The sequence below is a fragment of the Leptosomus discolor genome, chromosome 1, assembly GCF_034619465.1.
Source record: "Leptosomus discolor isolate bLepDis1 chromosome 1, bLepDis1.hap2, whole genome shotgun sequence".
NCBI lineage: Eukaryota > Metazoa > Chordata > Aves > Leptosomiformes > Leptosomidae > Leptosomus > Leptosomus discolor.
In genome coordinates this window covers 139648879-139672582 of record NC_141391.1, presented here as the reverse complement: position 1 = coordinate 139672582, position 23704 = coordinate 139648879, and positions in this window count along the sequence as shown.

Sequence of the window (23704 nt, the reverse complement as noted above, 5' to 3'; positions counted from 1 at the left end):
TCAGCAGGATGTATTTATGGGGTAAATAGCGTGGGACAGATACCAAAACACCTCTGGTTTGCTTAACACGTGCTCATCTTTTGCATGTGTTATATTAACATTTGCAATGATTGTGCTACTATTATTCTAGACATTTTAAAATGCGAGTTTTTCTTTTTGACAGGTCAAATATTATTGAACTTTTTTTTTTCCCCAACTGCATTCAGTTTTAAAGGCATGCAATGAAGTTGTTTGATTTTAATTGACCCCAGAGTAATTTTAAACAAGTTGTTATCCTGTGCTTCATACAGATTCTAGTGTTTAAAGCACTTTTTAAAAGGAATGCCGTTTGGTAATTAAAAACATTGCTTGTGGTTGGGTGGCTGTTGTACTGATGTGATGAAACAGTAAGGGCCTACCCTTACCATAATACAGTAAGCAAGGCACAGGGGATATCCCACTGCAGTTTACCAGCCATGGTGTAGATGAGCAGCACAAATCTCTGTTTCTTGCAGTTGACTGTTTTTGTAGTGTTAATTTGAAATACTGTCTTTTAGTTTATTATCCATATGGAATTGGCAGTCTTTAAATCTAGAAGCAAAGAAACAAGTAGTGGAAGTTGAGAAATTCCATTGACCCAGTTAAATATAATTACAAGGTTAGAACTGGAGCCAGAATATTTGAGTTCTGCATGTAATGTTTCACTGCTCAGCCCCTTTTGAATGGCATTACCTCATCTTGCATCCATTCAGGAAAAGAGTTGCAAATCCCACAAGAACAGATCTAAGTTATCCAAGGTCACTGTATGAACAGAATGTGGAGAATTCTTTTCATGTTACAAGGGGTGCTTAAAAATACATAAGATGCAGCATCTTATCTTTTAATATTAGTTTGGTTTGGGCAAAATTTATTTGTCAGACTTGGTTCTTTTTGCGTTGTCTTTCCCACGTGTTTCACGTGTCAGGTGCAAGTGAGTCTAATCAGAGTGTTAGAAGGAAGGAAAGTATAAATATGCTAAGGTGCTTTGTAAAATAATGGCTTTATGTGAGCAAATGACATCAATTGGAACAAATTACATACTGCTTCCAGTGATGTAATCCAGAAAGTTTGAATTGCTTTTAATGCTTTCAGTCTGAATAAATTCCTTTTCTTTTGAGTTCTTCCCAGTAATCAGCTTTTATATTGTAAGCAGCAGGCTCAATCTCTGTTTATGCCTTAATTTTGAAAATTTTGTGATAGAAAAGGCAGGTAGAAAAAAACCCAACACATTGTGCAGAATTAGTAATTCAGAAATATTTGAAGGCTTGGATTTTTTTAAAACATTGATGAGTGAGCTGGAGCAGTATTCTTTTTTTAATGTGCATGTTTTTATAATGTCTGTAATAGTGACAGAGATAATAGGCTAAATACACAATTGAAAAATTGAAGCCAGGAGTAGTTGTTTTTTTTTTTTTTAAAAAAAATCCATGTTCTTTTTTCTGGATATAGACATAAATATCAATTTAATGAAATGAGGCGGTGAAATAACATGTTGTGTAGAAATATAGATGAATGTACAAACGGAGATTTTTAGTATGTGTAACAGGTAACAATGTGATTAGAAATAAAAACATGGAATTTTAAAGCGCTTGCTAAAAATTAAATGGAAGCTTTGATCTTTCTTGGATTCTTTTTAGATCTTGAAATAATACTCCTTGCTATTAGCAAAATTTTGTAGTTGGGAGAGCAGCATTTGGAAGAATCTTTGTTTCATTTAAGACTTTTTTGAAAAGTATGTTATGTTCTGTTTTATTTTATAAGTTTATGCCTGTAAAATGCAACTGCAGCTGAAGAGGCATTGTATCAGTTTCTGGCACAACAGCTGCGTTTTTTGAATTGCATTTGTCCAGAGAGGGCTTTAAATGTAAATGTGCTGTTTAACATTTGTAATTTCTTGATATATGCAATAGAAAAATATTACTGAATTGCATCCAATTACTCAGATTGAAATTAAAAATAAGATTTCCTATGAAGAAATCTTTCCATCTCCAGAGGATCAGATAGTTTACATATACCCGTCTTGAGTAGCATCTCAACTCAGAAGGTATGCCATGACTCCACTGGAATATTTTTTGAAGATAATATGTGATTACATATGACTGTGTCAGCAGGATACAGCTGACAAAGTGTTTACTACTTCAGAGATAATATGTATTTTTTAGAATTCGAAAGGAGAATCTGTCACAACTCTTTTGTTATTTAATCTTAGTTGGTATGGTGGTTGTTTTTTTTGGTTTGTGGTTTGTTATTTTTTTTTTTTTTAAATTGAACACTGTCGTTTTTAAGGGCTCAATCAACTATTTATTATTGATTATTTTTTTGTGTATGATAGTCTCTGATAGCTTTTCCTAAAACTTGCTAATATTTTACAAGTGTAACTGCTTGCTGAAACGTAAGTGTTGTGAAATGTTTTAACTATACTTCTCATATCACCTTCACATCTATTGAACATTCTCATGCTTCATCTTCCCTTAAGTGAACTTGAGTTACATTTTCATTATTTTTTATCAAATAGAATGGGAAATAAAGTTTCTTACTTCTTTGTATTTCTCTTGAAGGCGATCAGTAATAAATATACATAAGCAGTACAGAAAATGCCTATAATTCTGCAGGTGTTACAAAGTATTTTTCTGAAATTACTCAAGTAGATAATACTTTTTGGAATGCTTTTTATTGGTATGGCTTATGAAGAAATTTCTCTCAAACTTTTTTTTTTGCAAACTATAGAAAAGCCTTCCAGTTTTAATTTTTTTCAATATTTAGACAAGTAGACTAATGGAAAAAGGCAAGACTGATTGATTAGACATAATATAATACCATTTAGATTTCCAATACAATACTTTTTGTGGTACAAGAGATAAAGCAATTTGCTAGAAGGCAAAATACAGGAAAACTGTTACATTCTTGTCAGAAAAAAAAGTCTCCCCATATATTCTAAAGGATTAAGCTGAGATTGAAAAGAGAAAGCATTATCTTTAAGACAAAATAAGTCTAAGAGATGAATTCTGAAATTGAATTCCTGCTGGCAGATCCTTTTTCCTGAATCCTGGACCTTAATTTCTCAGTGTAATCTTGGCACTCAGGTGCTTAAACTGTCAAATGTCCCAAGGAGGGCAAACACTGGAAAGGTACTGCTTGACGTGCTGGCAGAGCTGCAGTTTTGCAGAGGTGTCTGTCTGTCAGTGAATCCATGCACACATGTATATTCGTAGGTAAAATCAGGGTGATAAAAGATGTATTTCACCTTCTCTTCTGTCAATTACAGTTCAACACCCCAACATTTACTCTAAGACTTCAGCTTTGTGAGTTTCAAACAGCTGCCACTACAGAAGGGGGTGGAGAGAAAGGGAAGAAACAATACTAAAATGTTTTATCCTCCCTCAGTGGCATATGGAATTTCCTGTATTGTTCTCTGTGTGTCCAGGGTCCGGGATAGGCAAAACTCGCATGTAGTTCAGTAACGCATTTTGGATAAATGTTTGTGTCAGAGTTTTGAAACCTCATTTTTTTTGCTCCAATTTCATTGCTAGAAACAATTAGGAGCTTTGTATCACTTAAAAAAACATTGCTTAGTTCCCTTTGGTTTCAAATCCCACTATATTTTATTTTTAAGTTTTGAGGTTTTTCAGCCTAAGACAACACGTTGTGTGTCTCTTTATAACTTGTTTTGCATGTTAATAATTTTAATGTTTCTTCCCTTCTGATCTGTGTTTGATCAAATCAATTGTCCAAATTGCTCTGCTGTTGTCAGCAGAAACGTGGCATCTGGTATAATACATGTGGCTTGATGGACAATATAGTAAATTCGAGTGAACTGTAGCGTTTGTTGCTTTAAATGTTGTAAGAATGGCCACACTTAAAGTGAGTTATGCCATTTTAACTGCTTGTATTTTGCTACTGGGTCTGTAAACCAATCTTTATCTGATTGGTAATAGAAGGACAGGGGAGAACCAATTTTGCTGTGTCAGTAGCATGCTCATGTTGGTGTGCTGTTCCATGTGATGGGTATTACAATTATCATCTTCTGCACTGAGTGGAACATGTCTCTCTTAAATAGTCTACAAGGACTGATTGTTTCCATTGTTCTGGTTTTCTGCACCACTTCTGCTTTGTTTTCACCTTCTCCATCTATGGAGTTGTAGGGAAAACAGTACATGAAGGAAGTTGATTATAGTTATTTGGTAACTTTTTGCTGCCTAAATCTCAGTGACTTAGGCAATTACTAATTACTGTTAGCTATTTAAAAAAAAAAAAAAGGCTTTTAAAACTATATGGGGCAGATAATTTTGCAGAAAGAAGCTGAACAACCTTGAATTGAATTTAGACCATGTTGCAGTTCTGAGTTTTATGTTTTGGAGCAAAACAAGACCAGATTAAAAAAAAAAATGAAGATTTTTTTGGGGCTATTTTTTCCCTTTTTTGCTCCCTGAACAGTGTTTTCCTCTTTCCTCAAGCCTCTTCCACACCTCAGGTGATATTTTTTTAGAAAATATAGATAAATATAAATTTAGAAAATATAAATAAATCCTATCTTGCTTTTCCTTCTACTTTGTTTCAGGCCGGCTCAGATACTTTGGCAATATTTTCCAAAGCTAGTAGTGAGTCATCATGTGCATGAATTTTCGTTCATAATATAGTATTTGGGATTCAGTGTTACCTAATTCTTAGGCAGGATTCTTCTCTCTGTTGCTCAGAGGTGCTACAGAAGGATGCCTTATTTCTAAGTAATAGACACACACAAATGCAATTGGCACTTCATACAACCAAGAAACTCTTCTATGAAACTACCCTAATGTGTCAAATTAGTTTGACACGTGAAGTGACTGTGTGGCTTTAGAGCAGTGTGTAGGTGGTTGTTGGGTTTTATATCCCTGCATAGGAAGAAATTTAGGCATAGAAAAATTTTCTTTGACTCCAGCAGGTTTGTGCTCTTCCTAAACCTCCATTTAGCTGTTCTTATTTGTTACTGTAGTACAGGTTGTCTCATTGTTTCTGGTCCTTTTCAGTTTCCATATCTGGCAGTCAGTGAGGCCTAGTCAGGAAAGCAGATGACCTGGTTCTGTTCCTGGCATTGTTGCTGCCTTGTTGGGGAAACATCAAGTCACTTCTCTCTGCTTCCATTTCCCCTTTCTTGTAATGGGCATAATGATAATGACGGCCTATACTAAGTTAATGAATGAAATACCTGTATATAAAGATTGCTTTATTAAAGAATTTATAGTCTTTTAAATGTATTTCAAAACACACAAAGTCAAAACACAGAAAAACCACTCTTTGTAAAACCTTGTTTAAGGCCATGCGTCTGCTCACCTGGCAGCCTACTTCATTTGCCTACTGAATAAGACGGCCTACCAAATATGATTTTGGGTGATGGACCCCAGTTTCAGACATAGAAGTTTTGTTCCTGGAGCTTTTCAGTTTACAGATGTTTACGCTGCACTTCTGCCTCAGTGTCTCTAGTCTGGATGTAATCAGTGATCTCATTCGCACTTGAAGTCTCCAGAGAAGGGATAAACTGTACATCGTGTCCTCATCCATCTGTGTCCTCAATGATGTAATCAAATTATTGGTCAAGTGCTGTCCAGTTCCACTGGTTGTCTTGCATGGCATCAATATCAATGCTAAATACACTTACGCTGCCACTGCTGCATTGGCTTACCCCTATGGAAACATTTTGCAATGTGTTCTGCATTTTGTCAAGGGACCTGTAGATTGCACTTATGTCAGCTGTCAAGCTTATAGACGTAGCCTCTGTGTTTTCCTTTACTTTCTGGAGTTTATGATTCTGTTTCCTGAGCCATCTAATCTCTGAATATTACTGGCAACAGGGTTTTTGACATGCTGGATCGTAGCTCTTAGTGGTCAGTGTCTTGAGTAACTAGCAATTTCAGTAACTAGTGACTTGAGTAAGTAGTAAATGCAACGTTTCTGAAAGGCAAATCTGTTTCCCAAAACCAGTCTTTTCAGTGTCTGGGTAGTCAGTGTTGATGTCAGTCAACAGGCTTATACAATTTTTGACACAGAACTCTACAATATAAACAGTACAACTGCTGCTTCATGGTCATATGAAGGTAATTTTTCATAACCATTCACTTTTACCATGTGGGAGAATGAAATGCTGTAGAAGAATGATAACAGTGCAACATAGTACAACATCCTGTTTTTACAGAGTTAAGAAGTGGGAGATCATTTGAACAGAGAACTTCTCAGAATGCCCCTCTGCCCTCTTTGCTGTATTCAGGATTTACCTTAAGATCGTAGATACTTCAAGGTAAGGTATCTGATCTTGTTGTGAGACAGCTAATAGATATTAAGGACAAGAGATGGTCCCTAGTCATGTTGTATTCTGTTCTCTGCTCTTCAGATAACGATTTATGACCTGGAAATCGCTGTTCTAGAAACACTTTTGAACTTTGGAGCAGGTGTATTATAGTTACCGCAGACAGCATGGCCAGGAAGGAAGGCATGGGGTAAGCATGCTGGCAAGTCTCCCTTTTCTCTTGATTTTCTTTGCTCACCCCCAGAAATGATCATTTCAGTCTGGTGCAAAGCAAATGGGAAATACTGAAACCGTTTGAGTATACTGGAAAATTGTGGACTACACTGACAGATTGTTAGTGAAACAGTTTTTGTTGAGTGCGTATTTCAAAGAAATGTCAGTGTAAAAGGACACTGAAAGGAACATTTGGGAGGGACCAGCATTCTGTATCTTTAGATTCTTGGTAGAACTCAAGAAGTGGACATGACTGTCAGAATTAACAGGTAAAAGCATAAACACTAACTTCACAGTTACATTGCTTAAGTGGCTCATGCCCGTGGACGTGACTCAAACACAAATCAGAAATCTTGCCAAAATTTGGGAGGTGTCTCAATGCAATATTCAGTAAGCCCTTTCATGCTTTAGTAGCAACATTGCAAAATCTACTCAGCTTTCTCATGGATTCATCAAGGTTGCAAAGATCAGCCAGGTGTGGGACACTACACTACCTACAGAGAAGAATAATTAATTAACTAATTTAAAAGTACCTTTAAAAATATTAAACAGTTGGGTTTTGTGTGTTGGGGGTGTGGGAGGGGAGGTGGGTGTGGTTTGTTCAGAGGGGAAGTTGGTGAAAGTTTACCTTTGCAAAGACAAAGGTAACCACTGCCTTCTCTTTCTGAAAAAAGAACAGAAATTAGAGTTTTATCAGACATTGAGTGAAAGGCCTACCAAGGGCAAGAATAGTCATTTTGAGATAGGGATTTTCCCATGATAGAATGTACCTTCTGTTTTATGGCATAGTCCTGGTGCAGAAAGATGTGATGATATGTCAAGATTTTATCAACAGTGGTTTGAAGTAACCTGGATGACTGTCTATGATTTTATCACTTGTGGGTAATATGGAAAGCCTGTTCTCATGCCAGGAAAACTTGTGTGGCACCACACAATGTCTTTTCTTCCCAGTGCTTCATTTTCTAGAGAAGTATTTAACGATGTACTGTGATTCAGCTGGATGACCTGAGATGGTGTCTCTCTGATGATAATGCTCTGTTTTCCTCCAAATATGGCAATCTGTGAAAATCTGATTAAGCCAAAATGTTCCTAACATCCCCAGGAAAACAGCAGCTTCCTTAAGAAATAGAAAAGATTTGTTAGAGCTTTTTTTTTTCCTTCTTCTTATCCTCACCTTCTGTATGTACAGGCACATGAGCACGTTAGAAGTGTAGTTGGGGAAAGGAGGGAATTGTTCTGTGGAGTGTATCCACGTGGACATGTCAGTTAGCATGTTTTCAAATTCTAATGTAGATGAGGCGTGTTGTCATTTGAGTATGTATAGTAGGTGAGGATGAAATTGAGTTAGAAAGTTAGGTGGAAGGTAGGATACATCCTACCTAGCTTGAGGCACCGAAGCTAGAACTTGCTTGTATCATCACTGAAGAGGAGTAAGCACTACCAGGAGGTTTTTCAGCTATTAGGAAGGTGTGTTACTTGACTGGAGGGAATTATGGGGGACCCACTGGGAAGTTCAGAGGCCTTCTTTAGGTGGGATGATTGTGGCGTTTTAAGATTTGTTCTCTTCCTGTTAACATAACCAGTCTGCACAAACTGCAGGCCCTGTGACAGAAAGTGAAGAGTGCAATATCCAACTGAAATTGCAAGGGAAGGGTTGGGGGATTTTACACTGGTACTTGGCCACAGCACCAGAATGACTCATACACACTGGATCAAAGAGGATTGGAGTACTCTGCATTATCCAGCATATGAATTTTCTAGATAGAAAAGCTATTGCCTAATACCAGCTTTTGGGGCCTCTCCAAGAATGAAAACAGTTGATCCAGTGTTATATCCTTAATAGTCTGTAGCCATGACAGCCGCAGCACCTTGTGATTACCTGAGGCCAAGCACTGCGTTTTAAGAAGTAACTTCCCCTGAAGTGATTTGATCAACAGTTTTCTAATGTGCTGGCAAAATATATTCTTGGCAAAATCTGCATTAAAAGAGAATTAAAGTTGAGAATAGATATCAATGACTCCAGGCCATAAAATATTACAGAGCTATTTTAAGTACCCCAATGGGCAGGACTTAAAAATAGAGATTTCAGAGTTGCAGTGAAACTCTTAAGAAATCTGAGCAAAACAAAAGATAGATAAAAGTCAGTGAAATAGCCTCCTCTATCTCATATTGTTCTGTACATGTTCTTCTGAACACTGCACACAAGTTTTATGGTCGACATATTTCAGAACCTTTATCCTCCTACTTTTCATGACATATCTCAATGTTCGTTACTCTGTAGCATGGATTGTTGTTTGACCTTATGGCCATATCCTCATGTCTTTTATTCTTCTTCAATACTAGGTGATCATATGTTTGAAGAATGGGTTTTCTCATTAAAGAATTCAGAATCAGAGTTGTTTTGTCTAGATGATTATTATAATTTTTCATTATTTTTTTCTCTTAACTGGAATTTTTTCAAGAAGCTTTTTGTCCACTGCATTTTCTTCATAGGAAGTGCCTCTTTCAGGAGGTTTTCCATTGCCTTCCGTGGCAACAGTGTTGGAGTTTGCCTTTGCTTAGAATGAAATCCTTGAAATACTCAATCCCTGAAATTTTTCCTACAAACATTGACTCTTAAATGTTGTCTGTGTAGGTTGACTTGTCGTGAGGTGGAGAGGGACACAGGGAGCGACAAGTGATTGTGCTTGTTTATGGTCAGTTTGCATCCCATTTCTATTGTAAATAGGGAACTTTGCTTTTTAGAGAAATAATTTAATTGAAGGTAATTTCTTGATATCCTGGTAGTCCATAGAAGTAACAGCCATTTCAACAGCTGACAGTTTTAAAGGAAATTCTTTAGGGAAGAACAACTCAGCTGAATGAGAAAAAAGGCAGTTATTTTTAAAGAATAGTATCAAAACCCACAAAGCCTACAAATACCATTTGAGTAAAGCTTGTATCTAAGATTTCAGTGAGTTTTAACTTCACAGTAAGTCTAATGAGCCTGCTTTGTTCTGCCTAAGGTCTTAGGAATAAAAGTGTTGGATTTCTTCAAGGACCAATTTTACATTCACTTTAGTTTGTAGACAAATTCATTGACTTGAGAGGGGAAAAATAAATGGCCTGGGGACATGCGTATTACTTTCCTTTTCTAAGAGGGAAATTTAATTTAGCCACAGTTGGTATTTTTAAATTCCTGAACTGTAAAAAAACCCCCAAAACCCAGGTGCACCAGGGAAAGGAAAGAGGATAACCTTTAGAAGGAAATAAAATACCTGGAAACATTAACAGCCACACCTGATTATCCTAACTCCTTCTGCTTTCCGCTCTGATTGAACATTAAGTACACAACACATACCTTGTTACTGAGAGATGCTTATTTATCCTGTTTTTTAAAAATTCCAATAATGTGAATTCCACAGCTTTATTAGATAACTTGTTCTCGTGCATATCCTTCTTTATGCTTAGCAAGCTTTCATAAGACCTAACCAACCAAACATTCCCTTTCTGTGAATTAATCCCTTTAACACCATGGGTTGGAACCCCACCATGTCCTGCCACGTGGACACGGCAAAATTGGACAACTGCTGTTTTAATAGCCATCTTCAAATGTATATGCAGTTGTGATAATGTCGCCTCAATCTTTTCTTCTTAGAATAAAGATGCCCAGTTCACTGAACTTTATTTCGTAAGTCATGTTTTGTCAAGTGCTTATCGTTCTTTTCATCTTCTGGATTTTCTCATTTGTCTAAATCTGTCTGTCATTGTGTATGTTACCAGGCACAGCATTTCAGTTGAACTTTGCCAGCTTGGTTGAAGTAACCATCCCCCTTTGATAAGGACAAAGTCAACTCAAGTTAACTTTGTGCTTTAAGAAACAGAACAGCAGCTCTCAATATGGTTACTTAATTGCATCCATGTTCTATGTGATGAATAACATTTCCCATGTTCAGAGCAAAATTAGTAGACAAATGTCCTTCTTCCTCCCAATGCGGGGGCGGGGGAGAATGTATAAAGATGTTGTATCTCTAAAAACAGATGTGTTATTTATTTAAATGGTGCAAGCTAAACAAGGAACAATTAAGGTTAACTTGCTGCCATTTGAATTCTTAAAACCACATATGAGAACAATGTCTTAGACAAAAGGAACTGATTTAAGTTCAGTTGTTACTTGCTAAACTTGCCTGACTTAATGGAAAATAATTTGGTTGGTTGTTTTTTAAGATGGTAGGTTTAAAGAGATATCTTTTCTATGCCATCTTATTTCTGTTTTCTGTTCTTTTAAAATACAGATTCTTATCTGTATAAATACTGAAAAATTCTGCTAGAATTGTGAGTGATAAAATCCTCTGAAAACTAGGCACTATATAGAACTGCCTTTTCTAGAAGAATCTCATCCAGTTTCAAGTCTTAATCCTAAATTTTCTTCCTGCAAATTACAGGTTTTTTAGTATCAAAGGTGGTTCTAGAAAGTGAGCTTGTGAATGTGGTATACTTGTAAATGTTAAAGCTAGAGTTTCTGAAGTTGTTCTTCCATTGGGGCAAAAATGACTGACAAGTATGATAAGCATTCTGTAAATTTATATTGATCTGTAAATCTTGTTCTTGAGGCATCCCCTCTGTTTTTAAAGAAGTTAATGAGATCTGGACATCTTGGTGAAAGTGCTTTTTATGTAAGTTATTGTCCATTAAAATTCATATGCCTCAGATGAATGATATTGATCAGAGTTGTATGAGAAATGGGACATAAGTACTCCTCTAACTAATCTTACTGGGTTTTGGCACTTAATTCAACTTTTTCTTGCTATATTACATAGGGCTTTTCTGGCGATGATGATGTCTCTTTCCATTGCATACCCCTGCCAAACTAAGCAGTGACAGAGGTGAATGTAGAAGTTTGTTCTTCAGAGAAGGCTGGGGTTTTGTGTTTGGGTTTTTTTCTTCTTCCTATGAGAGATCCATTCCATATCTATGCACAGATGTGAAGATGAGTAGTATAAACAAAGTAGTAGTATAAACAAAGCTACTGGTTTACTTAAATGCTTGCAAAATGCCTTCTCTATGCAGCTCATGTACATAAATGTAGTATTTCATAGAAGTAGTCCATATCAGAAGTTTCATTTTGCAAAGGCAAAAATGAGACGTGGAATTGGAACAACTGAAGGGAGATCATTCAGCGAGACAGCAGCATATAGGAACAGAACCAAAGTTATACTGTCCATTGCTCTGTCCGCTGAGACTATCTGCTTGTTCGCCTTTAACTTATGTTAGAGGGATTTAGTCCTGGAACAAATGTCCTAATGGTATCATAACTGATATGCATAAAGTATTTATCTTTTAGTTTTCTTCAAGATTGGAGCCTTATCTAGCAAAAGTCTTTCCCTTGTTTGTAGCAAAATACTATTTCACTATATGAATTTTATGTAATTCCCCTCTGTTTGGCATAAGAAGAGATCTAAATATGCAATATGTGCTTTTTTTCTTCTCTGGTTCAACCTCTAACTGCATTCATGGAATGCAGATAATAGATATTTTTATTACAATACAGTAATATGGTAAAAATGGAAGATATACATGGGGGAAAAACCACCACCACAGAGAGCTTACTAAGTGTTCTGAAAAATATGAGAAATGTTTGTATATGAAAATAGAATTTAAAGTTGGAACTGTGAATATATGTATTAGTTGGGTGGTAATAATTAATACATTTTGACAAACAGCTTTAGACATACACAATTCTGCAGAAGTAAAAAAGAGAAGACACAAGCTGCTGGAAAAAAAACATGTTAATATTTTTATTTCTGTATTTGACTCCTGGATTGAAAGGACCCTTAGATACCTGAGTTTTCAATTAATTTCCCAGGCAAAATTCTCATCTATTTTATGCTGACTTCATCCTATATAATAAAGGCCAAATTATCGAACATTGATAATATAGGTATATACTTGTATAGCCAGCGTCTAGATTCATGTGATGAATACGTAATTCTCTATTTTCATTAGAAATACCTGTATAATATGTTTCTTATTCTCTGTGTAAAAGATGAGCTTGAGAACATAAACCAGGTAAAAATATTTTTTAGAAATGCATTAGTACTTCCCCCATATCTGCTGACAGCCCTGAAAGAAATTCTGAGTCATGAACCTAAAAATGCATCATGAGGCATACGTTAAAACCAAAGTTTCTTAGCCCATCTAGTCATGTTCTGAGGGACAAAGGAACCCAAAGATCTCTCTTACTTTGCCTTTCAAGGATGGGGTAAAAGCAAGGAAAGCAGGGAATTTCTGACTCGAACCTTGAAGAGTTACAAGAGGGCGTTGTATCTACTAGGTGGAAGGAGAAAGAAAAACATGTGTCCCTGTTGTTCCAGGTGGGTTTGCAGAGCTGTGGAAATTTGTTAGACCAAATGCATGATGTGCTGAAGATTTGAGACTCCTTAATCATTTGTGCCCTGTCTTGAATTAGGTCACTGGAAGTGAGATTGTGTGTGGCTTTGCTGTTCCAAGGTGGTGGTGCTGTGCAGTGTTTCATATGGCTCTAGATTGCAGAGGAGGCTTCTGTCCAAAATAAGCTTCAAGTTTCAGCATTTGGATTATCTGAGTATCTGTGTGTAAGAAGGAATTTCTAAAAATTTTCTGCAGGAAGAGAAAAGAAAGTAGAATCTATCCATAAAGAGCTTGTTGGCCAATGCATTCACTCAGGTATTCAGCCAGCTTGAAGTCTTTCTGAAGAATTGGACAGAATGGGAACTTTCACCTGAGTCTCCTACTTCCTAGGCAAGTGTCCAAATCATCAGACTGTGAAAATGCAGGCAAATGAACATGTGATTAAGTGTGAAAACTATATAACATAAATAGAAAAGAATTATCACGCAGAACACAGAGCATTTTGAAGCCACATCTCCCACAGTGCAGATGAGTGTCCTAATGACTGAGCTTTTTTCTAGTCTTGGGAATTAATTCATTCTTGCTAGAAATTTTGGCTGCTACATTAAGACCCTTTAGAGTGACCTGGTATTTCCGAATGAAATAATGTCACCAGAAAATTCCCAGTCATGTAGATTTCTGAATTACATGAATGCATGTACCCTGAGACCCTTCATAGTAAAATAAGTTCTATGCATTATAAAATACTATAATCTATTATTATATTAGGTCTAATCCTTAAAGTCCTTGTTCATGTTGAGTTCTTTTTAAATCACTCCAAATTTACCTTAGAAATTACAAAACTTAACGAGAGCACAGACTCAAGATAAGGTTTACTACATAGTCTGATTATACTTTTATATACAATACATTGCATGTACTAGGAAGGACTCCGTTATTTCATTTAGTACAATTTCACATTTTCTTTGGATTTAGAAAGGGAACCAGTGACAAAAAAGTGAAACACTTTGCATTCCTTGGCAAGTCTGCTGGCTTGCACACTGAGAGAAAGAGCAGGGAAAAAGTCTGATTTACTGCAGTGGGACCATCACTTGCCTTTTGTGATCAGGAATAGAAGAGAGAAAGGCCTTTTACCTGCAGGAGATTCTGCCTAAAGATTCTGCAGTGAGTTTAGCAATAGTTTGTTGATCAGTTCAAATAATGCATCACATGAAAAATTTTGAAGGGAATTTCCATACCTGCTTGTTTTCTTGTGTTCAGGAATCACAATTTCCTGATTAAGAAATATCTTCTGTCCTTATCACTCCTTCTCACTTCCTTTCCTTTTCTCTCTCCTCCTCCCTCCAAAATTTTTCTGATTTTCCCCATCATGTAGTTTGAAGTAGCTTCTGTTACAAAAGTTGGACAGTTTTGTGTAAAAACTTTTACTCTTAGACTATAATAATACATACATTATTGTTGTGCAAGACATCTGCTTTGAAAGGAGGAAGCATTTGGTAAAATCACTGACAAGATCTTTGATTAAGAAAATGCACTAGCAACGAAGTATTCAATAAGGTCACTTACCTCTTAATCAATCCTGATTGCATAATTGAAATCAGGGTTATGTCGTCAATGATGTGTCTTCCTGACTCTGAGTATACATGATCCTTGAAAGACGGGTTAAAATCAGGGTGGACTGGACTTCATTCAAGATGCTAACAAAAAGGTATTTTTCATCTCTGCTTTCCTGTATATTGATGTGGTGCTACATTGTGTCAATGTGTGTTCTGTGAACAAAGATTTTCTTCAGAAGTGATCTCTCAATGTGTGGAAAAGGCAATTAATGTACTACTTTGTGTGTAATTCATGTGAAATTACATCAGTCTTTCAGAGGCAGGGAAAATACTAGTTTAAAAACTTCATATGATGAAGGTTGGACCACCAGCTTTAGATTTATGGAATGCTTTAGGAAGAGGTTTGAAATGAACAATAAGTCATTAAGTTAGCTTGCAGGTGAAACGAGCTTCAACTTGTTTCACGCTCTTCCCTCATTTTCTTTAAGGAAATCTAAGGTGTCAGTGAATCCCATTTGTCAGACTAAGTGAGGGATTGATGTTTTGTACAATATCACTGTACTACTTGGAGGTCACAATCACTTGTTAAGCCTCCTACATATATAAGCATGTTGGTTATTGTGAACTGTTGCCAGAAATAATTTGCAATATACTGAAAAGGATCAAGTAGAAGTGATCTAGCAAGTCCTTCTAACTGAATGAGATTATTTTCTACTTCATGTTCTAGATATGTTCTTGGAAGAGTTTTGGTGTGTCTAATGTATACATTGGAGGAAAGGAATCCTTATGTAGATAAAGACTTTGATCATCCCAGTAAAGTAAGGCAAAAGTTGTCCAAGAAATACAGGGAGGGGAATTGCGAAGTCACTGTTACTGATTTGTAAGAGTACCAAAATTGCTTGGCCTTCTGGGTGCTGTGAAAATGAGAAACTTCATGAGTCTCTGTTTATGGCAGTGGGTCTGCGAGGAACACCATGGATGTGAATGGACAGATTTCTTGGATAGTTTGAGTATGTAGGATTTGTGTAAACTCAGGTGACATTTTGCAGTTTTGTGTGGGGTCAGACTTAAACATTTCATTTAATATGTATGACATCACCTAACTTCTTGGCTAACTGAACTGAGTTAGAACAGGAAGAACAATATTGACTTGAAGTCAGACTCTGAATGGATCATTCCCATTGGTGCTGGAGTACTCTAGCTGGTGAGTTGAAGTTACAAAACACGGGGAAAGGTGAAAGAAACTGGTAGCAACTCAGTGGCAACTCTTCACAGGTTATGCAGTTTTCAGTAAAAGGAAATGGTGTGATTTGTGTTTTTAAATAGCTGGCTATGTGCTCCAAGAATACATAAGTCCAACAGTACCTATGGTATCTCATGGAAAATAGAGGTAAAGTATTTTCCCATAGAAAGCTTTGTTTCTAATCAATGTGCTTTCCACTTAGGGATAGCAACAAAAGGAAGAGCAGTGGACCAGAGTCAGGAGTCAAGATCTGAATGTCAGGTCAGATTTGCTAGATAATCATGGCCCTGGACTCAAATTGGAAATGTCTCAGATAACTAGGAACAAAACAAACAAAATCAAACAGAACCAAAAAACCACCAAACCACTTCCTGGTTGTTACAAATTAACTAGGGAAGGAAATGATTAAAGAATATATATACATGCAATATATACATATCTTGTTAATAACAGGTACTCCTGACAGAAGTTCAGGTTGCAGAGAATCACATAAAGGCTAAGAAATGATAATATGTAGCTGTTGTAACAATATCGAGTTTTACAAAAATTTGATTCTCCAGTCAGATACTGTTCTCTTTGTATCTAACATGTTTCCTTGTGTGAACACACACTGCCACTCCCGGTGAAATACAAAAGATGATTTTGAAGGTGGATGTCAGATGTTAAAATCACTGATAATACTGAAGCCTGTTATGTGAAATGTGAAATGGTTAGTGGAGTAATGGTAACAGAAGAGTGCAAGTAAGGAAGAAGGAAGACATTTGGTGAATAGTCACATGTGTTCGTGGATTCTCTTGATAAAACTGATTCGCTTTTTAAGGAAAACATGCTTTTAATGGGTGAGATTTCTGGGTTTCCAACCAGCTTTTATTTTGTAACTGTAATCTTACTATTTACAACTATATAAGACTAAAAATGAGTCTTAGGCTGCTGGTTGATACGCTGTGCCGCAGCTGTTTATCACAGATTCATGAGGTGCGTGTTTCTTTCCTTCTCCTTTGCATCCTGCCAGAGTGTTATGCCTGAGCATTAGGTGCCAGATGCACTTCTCTGATGAAACATATCATGCATCTTCTTTCTTGTCATGCTTGTTGCCAGTCAGAGGGAGAGGGGTAGCACTTACATAATCTTTCAGGGTAGCAGCCAAAGTTGAAATACGTACCAGTGAACCAGTCAACTGAAACTGTCTTCTTCCTTCCTCCTGCCCAAGACAAGAGGAAAAAGAAAATAGAGATGAGAAATAGAAAATTGGAAATAGATTTCAGTAGCTTGCAACAGCTGGTTTTACTCTTATAACTGCATGTGGGTGAAGAACAGAAGCTATACTCTTTAACTGATCGTGGCTTTGGCATATGGGAATGGTCAAGCAGAAAGAGAAGAAAGACAAAGGATTAGGAGGATTTGAGACTGAAGAAGTGCATGACAGTAGTGTGTAAAATGGCCATCTCCATGTAGCTGGTTACATTCATATCTTGGAAATCCTGGTGCACTTTCCCCTGATTTAAGTAAGAGGCATTATAAGTCTGAAGGTGTATTACCTGATTAAACATTCATCAAAGGTTTTGTTGGAACTGGTTTACTTATGTGTCCACCCCGTCCCCTCTGTCCCCCCCCAAACAGGTAATTCCAAGTCTTCTGTAACTGAAGTCCTTAAAAACACTCCTCATGTAATTGTTTTCATTATATGTATAAAAAATAAATCTAACAAATAAATACTTTGCTAGAGTCATTTAATGTCGGCATATCTCATGTGAAAACAAAATCTGTTATTACTGTGAGGTCATTGTGAAAGAGAGGTTGTGAGTGCAGTACACTAGACATCAGCATCACATGGTATATCTAATGCTACTTGGTAGACAGAAGGCCTATTTATATGACAAGCAAAGGATGGGAGAAAACGAAGGCATTCAGTGATTCTGATAGCAAAATAGATCACCAGACCACTAAATAGCTAAACTGTCTAACTCCTGAACAATTACAGTAATTCAGTACGTTTGTGAGTTTTTGCATTTGCTTTGTAGAAAGCAGAAGTCAGGAGAGGACAAACAGATTTGTTTGTCTGACTCAAGAGGAAGAAGTTGAGCATCTGCCCAAGAATTTTTTGTTCATATTCCTGAAAGTAGTTCAGGGGTTTTCTTTACTGATAACTAATACCAAAATTATCTGCTTACAAATCTGTAAATAATAAGTATACCAGCATTAGAAGAGAAATAGCAATAGAACTATATGTATGCCTTAATCCAGTGCCTGTTATTTCAGATTTTTTATTTGGGTTTAAAATTTCATTTCAGTGGACTTGGTCCTTCTACTGCTACAGAGGGAGTAAGGGATAGCAGGAAGTTGAATGGTATTTGAATGGCTACCAACAGTCTGAGGAAGAATTTTCAAAGCATTTAGACTCTTAAATCTTGATTTCAGCTTACTCCATGTGACAGCTTTTCAGAGTATTGATCCTGGTTTTCAAGAGTGCAGAGTACAGTCCTGGGTCTTGATTAAATATGTATGTGTATGTACAAGGATAGTAAAAGCTACAAAACAATAAAGCATTTCTGCACAAAGATGAAATTTTTTGCCCTTTTTGAATATTAAACTTGAGAAGTCGAATAAGCTTTGTAAATAAGTTATTAGCTTCTGTTTCTTTCACACCTTGGGTTTTGTTTTGGAGGAGCTCCTGCAATGAGACAGATGCTTAAAGATACTGTCTAGGTAGTCACATATTTAAGTTTACTTACGGATCAGCGGCATTTCTTTTGAAATGTAATTGCTCTGTTATACTATACTCCATTCCATGTGAAGAATTTTTCCTTCCTGGAAACTGGACAAGGTTTCAAGGTACTTTCTTCCATTTTTGTTTTTCTTTTTCAGTGGGAATTTGTGTGAGAATCAAATTCTTTGTACTAGAAATAATAAAGTGGTGTCCTAGTGTTAGCTAATAATTGTGATCTTCATTTTCAAACAACATGTAATTTGTTGAGTCATTATAGCTTTAGAGTATGGCTTTTTGGCAATAACTGTTGCACTGACATATTGAACTGGTTTGGTCAAACTTCACACAGTGCTGGGGGGACACTGCTCTTTCAGTTTCAGACTAACCTCTTCCAGTTTGGTCTAAATACAATTCTAAGGTCCACAAAAGGGTATTTGCCTGAATTGATATACCAGTATAATTATGTGACAGTATGAAACATAGAGTTTAATGCTGCATGTGTTCACTCTTAGATTAACGGGGACTTCCTTTTAGTACAGCTTACTTCACTCACACTAAACATAAACATAATTTTAGCAGAAACAAAACTATCCAGACAGACATTTGCAGGTTGCTAACATTGTTCAAAACACTTTAAGTAATTGTTAGAACTGAGAGCACAGACAAGCCTGCTTGCTTTCGTTCTAGTCCCCCTGAAGGGAAGGGCAAATCATGCACTAATTCAACAGGAGCTGGATTGGGTTTTACATTGTATTTACTGAAAGTAGGTGGGCATCTCATTTTGCTTATATTTCTGTCATTTAAATTTAACATTGGAGTATGTGAATTTAAAAACCCATCATAGCTAATTGTTTCAAGCTCTCTGATCTTTCTGTATGGCAATACTGATTTTCTCTGGATTTACTAAATGTGGATTGTAATGTAACAGTGAAGAATATGCACTGACAAAGAAGGTACATGTGTGTTGGGACACATGGTCACCTAGATTTGAGAGTTAGATCTCATGTCTGTGTTACATTCTGTTTTCCTGTGCTTATATTCACTGTATTTACAGCCTTGAACTGCAATGAAGACTTTGTTTTGTATTGAAGAAATGAGTCCATGCATCTTCTGTCACTTTCCTTAACAAGAAACAGGAACCTGCTGGAAGTAGACAGAGATTGTGAAAATTACAAAAGTACTTACATCATATAATGTAGTTGAATAATTTTATGGCAACCCATCATCAAATAGTTTCATTATAGGTCAAATGATAGTCATCTGTGGTAAGCCACCAAAAAGACACAGAAGGGAAGTGGGTAAGGAGAACTGTCAGCATTCTTTAAAGCATTTAGCTAAGTGAATAGGCGAACTGGAAAAGAGGCTGTTTAACTTTTGTTATGTTGGGCTGAATGTAATGTATATGTACAATCTTTTAATTTATGCTTCTCTTTGGATCTAATGCAATGACGCTTTTATAATTCAGTACTGATAAATGAAAGGAATTAGTTGTTTAGGTAGGAGGGAAAATGGTAAACAGTAGACGTGTTGGATGAAAAGTCTGGGAGCAGGTAACAAGGCTACAAGTTTTCATTTTAGAAGTCACTGCTTCTAATCTTCTGGGGTTTTTTTGTAATACCGGGGGGGTGGGGGGCACTCAAAATAACTTTTTTTTAATTTAATAGTTTTAGTGAATGGATTGTATACATCCTGTTTCTCCTGCACAAGCATCTGGATTGCAAAAATCCTCACAAAAATCAATATGACTCGGTCCGTTTGTTGGCAGCCTACCAGCAGCTGAGCAGATATGGAGATTATATAAACCTATATAAACAACTTTGCACTATTAAGCAATGAGTTCCACACTTCTGGATGGGTTGAGAGATGCTTCCCACAGGTCAGGTTTAATAGATGTAAAGCAAAACACTTGAATAGAATGGCAGATCCAGTATTACTCACATTTTAAATGACTTAAGCCTAGAACTAAGGTTCCAGTTCTGCTCACTAAATTCAGTACTAAATGCTTTTGTTTGTTTGTTTGTTTGTTTTTCTTTTTGAAAGAGAGGGACAGAGAACTGTACCTGTTTTTATATTCCTTTGAAAAGGACCAAAAGGAAAAAAAAAATCTCAACTAGTACGGATATTTTTATTTTCCATAGGCAAAATTTCACTGTATTCAGAAGAGAGTAGTAAGAACCATGGCAAAGCCTCTCTCCCTCCACTGAGTTTAGAGAGCCTAGTGACTCTCTAGCTGCTGAAGACTATAGTAAACTGTGATTACAAGTACTGTCTATTATACCCAAAGCTGCATGGCTCTGATCCCTAGTTTTGGCAGCTAAGCATTGCTACCAGATAAATTGTAAACCACAGCTTTCCCCCACAGTCTATTATTGATTTTTTTGTTTGTTTTCCTGAGTAAAATTTCCAGTCAGGTTATTCTTTGGCTTTAGAATATCCCATTCTAAAATCAATATGAATATGTAGCATTTTACTTTAAACTTAGTCTTATGGGCAACTTCTGTACCTCTTGATAGACTTAGAAATCTGAAATAAGATTTAGCAAAGCAGTAATTCAGTCGTTATTACAGTGCAGTCCTTGTAATACTTCACAGCAATTATTTTTCTTTTTGTAAAGCATCAGCTCGGGAGTTGAGACATACTCCTTTTTCTGTGAGACTCCAGTGAGTTGTTGTTCTGCAGAAAGGCAGTAACTACAAGGCTATTTCTCTACCATGCATGAGAGTTCCACTAATTCTTTCCAAAGTGTGTTAATAGTTGGAAGAATGACTAAACATGGCATCCTGGGAATTTTGTGTTTAATTCGTTCCTTTCCCTGTGTCTATCTCTATTTCTTTCTCCCAATGACTTACAGATCCACTTTCTTACAGGTCAGAGAAGAGTTCAATTTGAAAACCATTCTGTGTGCTTTCAGTGCTGCATTCACTAACCATAAGATTGTGCAGTTGGAATTTAGCTGGCTGCTTGTGGCTAATGCACACAGCAGAATACAATTCAAGTGCTTTCACAGTCTTACTATTGAAACTGTGGTAACTAATGAAACTTCAGGATTTTTTTTTTTTTACTTAAAAAATAAACAGCCGTGACACAGAAATGCTTTAGCATCCTAAGTGCTGAATATAAAGATAGCAGTTTTTATATACTCAGTCATCACATCTGAACAGACCTAGGTAGATAATGTATAGGAGAATAGATAGGAGGCTCTTTACTGCTCAGCTAACCAGGAGTACGCATGAGGCTTTTCTTGGAGATGATAGAAGTGCTAAGTTCTCATCAAGTACTCATTCAAATAATCTTTTAAATACAGATAGGAGAACATAAGTTTACTATATTAGGTGGAATTGGACTGTTGCAGTTTTTAGGAGGCTGCACAGGTGACTTCTCCAAAATTCTGGTTTTGCTTCAATAACCTGTCTTACCTTCCTTCCATCTTCACGGCTCTGAAGAGAGATGGTATTTGCCTTGTGCAAGGCACTTGTACATCCCCTGGAAGCCCTTCGCTTTCTGAACAAGACAGACAAGCTCTGTTTTCACCTGAGAAAAGCTGTGGGATGTCTTGTGCATCTCAGAATATATAACTCACACAAGAACAGGGTAGCAGCCATACCCAAGAAGTCATTTTCTCTTGAAAGTGTGTGTACAGACACATATAGTCCCTTGAATTGCCTTGGGATTCCCTAAAGAAATACTTTGCTTTTCTTTTTCCACCACTTCTCTGAGACTTCATGGATCCTGTGACCTCCAGCAGACCTTAGTACAGATGAGACTGTACAATTTCCTGAGGTGCCTGTTAGTATTCTGTGGGGCCACTGAGCTCCCACACTGATGGTTCTCCAACACCAGCTTCCTCTCCTGTGCTGAGGAGCCAGGCACCAACATCCAAATGCATCTGGAAAACAGCACTTACATCTATGCTAGCAAACTAAATGGGGCCAACATGTGGGTGACTCAGACATTGGATATTCATCCCATGTTTTTAAGTGTGCTCCCTGGCGCGATTTTAGTCAGTGCAATCTCTCTCCTAAACAATGCTTCAGAATATTTATCCTTCCAGAGTTCAATCTGTGGGCTTTAAAACCATCTGGCCTGTAAGTAGGAGCTCACTGGAGCTTTTCTGCTGACTGTTTTACAGAGTTCAGATCTGAAGGGCAACCTCCTTTTCCTCATCCAGCTGCCCCTGTTGCCAAGGTTCTGAGTCTGCTTTTCTCTGAATTATAAAGCCAGTGGAGTGTGGTGTTGGGAAGGGGCTATTCCTCCCGCCGCTGGTATGGCATTCCAGCCTAATTGCTGTCTGATTTACTAATTGCAAAACTTAACATTTAAGAAAAAAATCAATACCATTTAAGTATTTTGCATATAGTGCTACTTAATCTTCTCAGTAATGAAAGAAAGGGAAGAATTGCTGCCTACTTCCTTTTCATTCAGCTCTGCTTGTCCAGTAAGAATTACCAGTTTTAACTTTGTTGGTTTTGTTGTTGTTGACTTTCTTTTGAGACCTTGGAAAGAATTTGGGATATACTAAAATTGTCTGGTATATGCTGTGTTTGCCTTCAGGAACTAGCCCTCAAGAACCAGCTGTATGCTCTGGTGTTAGTTCTGAGTTGAGAAAACTCTTCATCTTTGATACATGCTGGGCAAATCTCCCAGTAGAGATAGTTCAATCAGCAAGCAGCAATGACACCTATCTCTAATAACGATAGTAGACTTGTTATCTGACAAAATTGAGGGACTTTGCTGTTCCCTGCCTCTTTTATTTTTAAAGTATTATAAAGTTTATAGGGAAGAGAATGAACGTTGCTTATTTTCACCCTGTGGGACTGTTGCTTTACTGAATTCAGTGGGTTTTTTCATTGTCTCTATAAGTAAAGTATTTAGGTTTGCTCAAATCAGTTATGGTGCATTGGCTTACCCATAAAAGAAGAATGGGAATGGTAAGCTCTCATACTTCTTTTCTTGTAGGTGAGGTAACTCTAAAACAGGGTGAATTTGTTGTTAGCATTTTTTTTACATTTCTTGCAGTTTTGTTATTTCAGCCCGTATCAGAAGAGCATGGCTGCACATATCGTTAGGTGATTTGGGTAATGCTTTTATAAGGAGGTCATAATGAGGAAAAGCACTGTAAGTTTTCTGGCTAAGGACTAGGATTAGTCACTGAACCTTACTTTGCTTTTGTACTATGTCCATACAGGCTTCTGTTGGGTCAAACCGACTCCTTTGGCATGCTTTTCATCTTACATCTTTGGGGAAAAGAAAAAATTAGCAGGAGTGTTAATTATATCTGTATTTCTGAGCCATCTATTGTGCTGTTGGTGTTTGTCTCT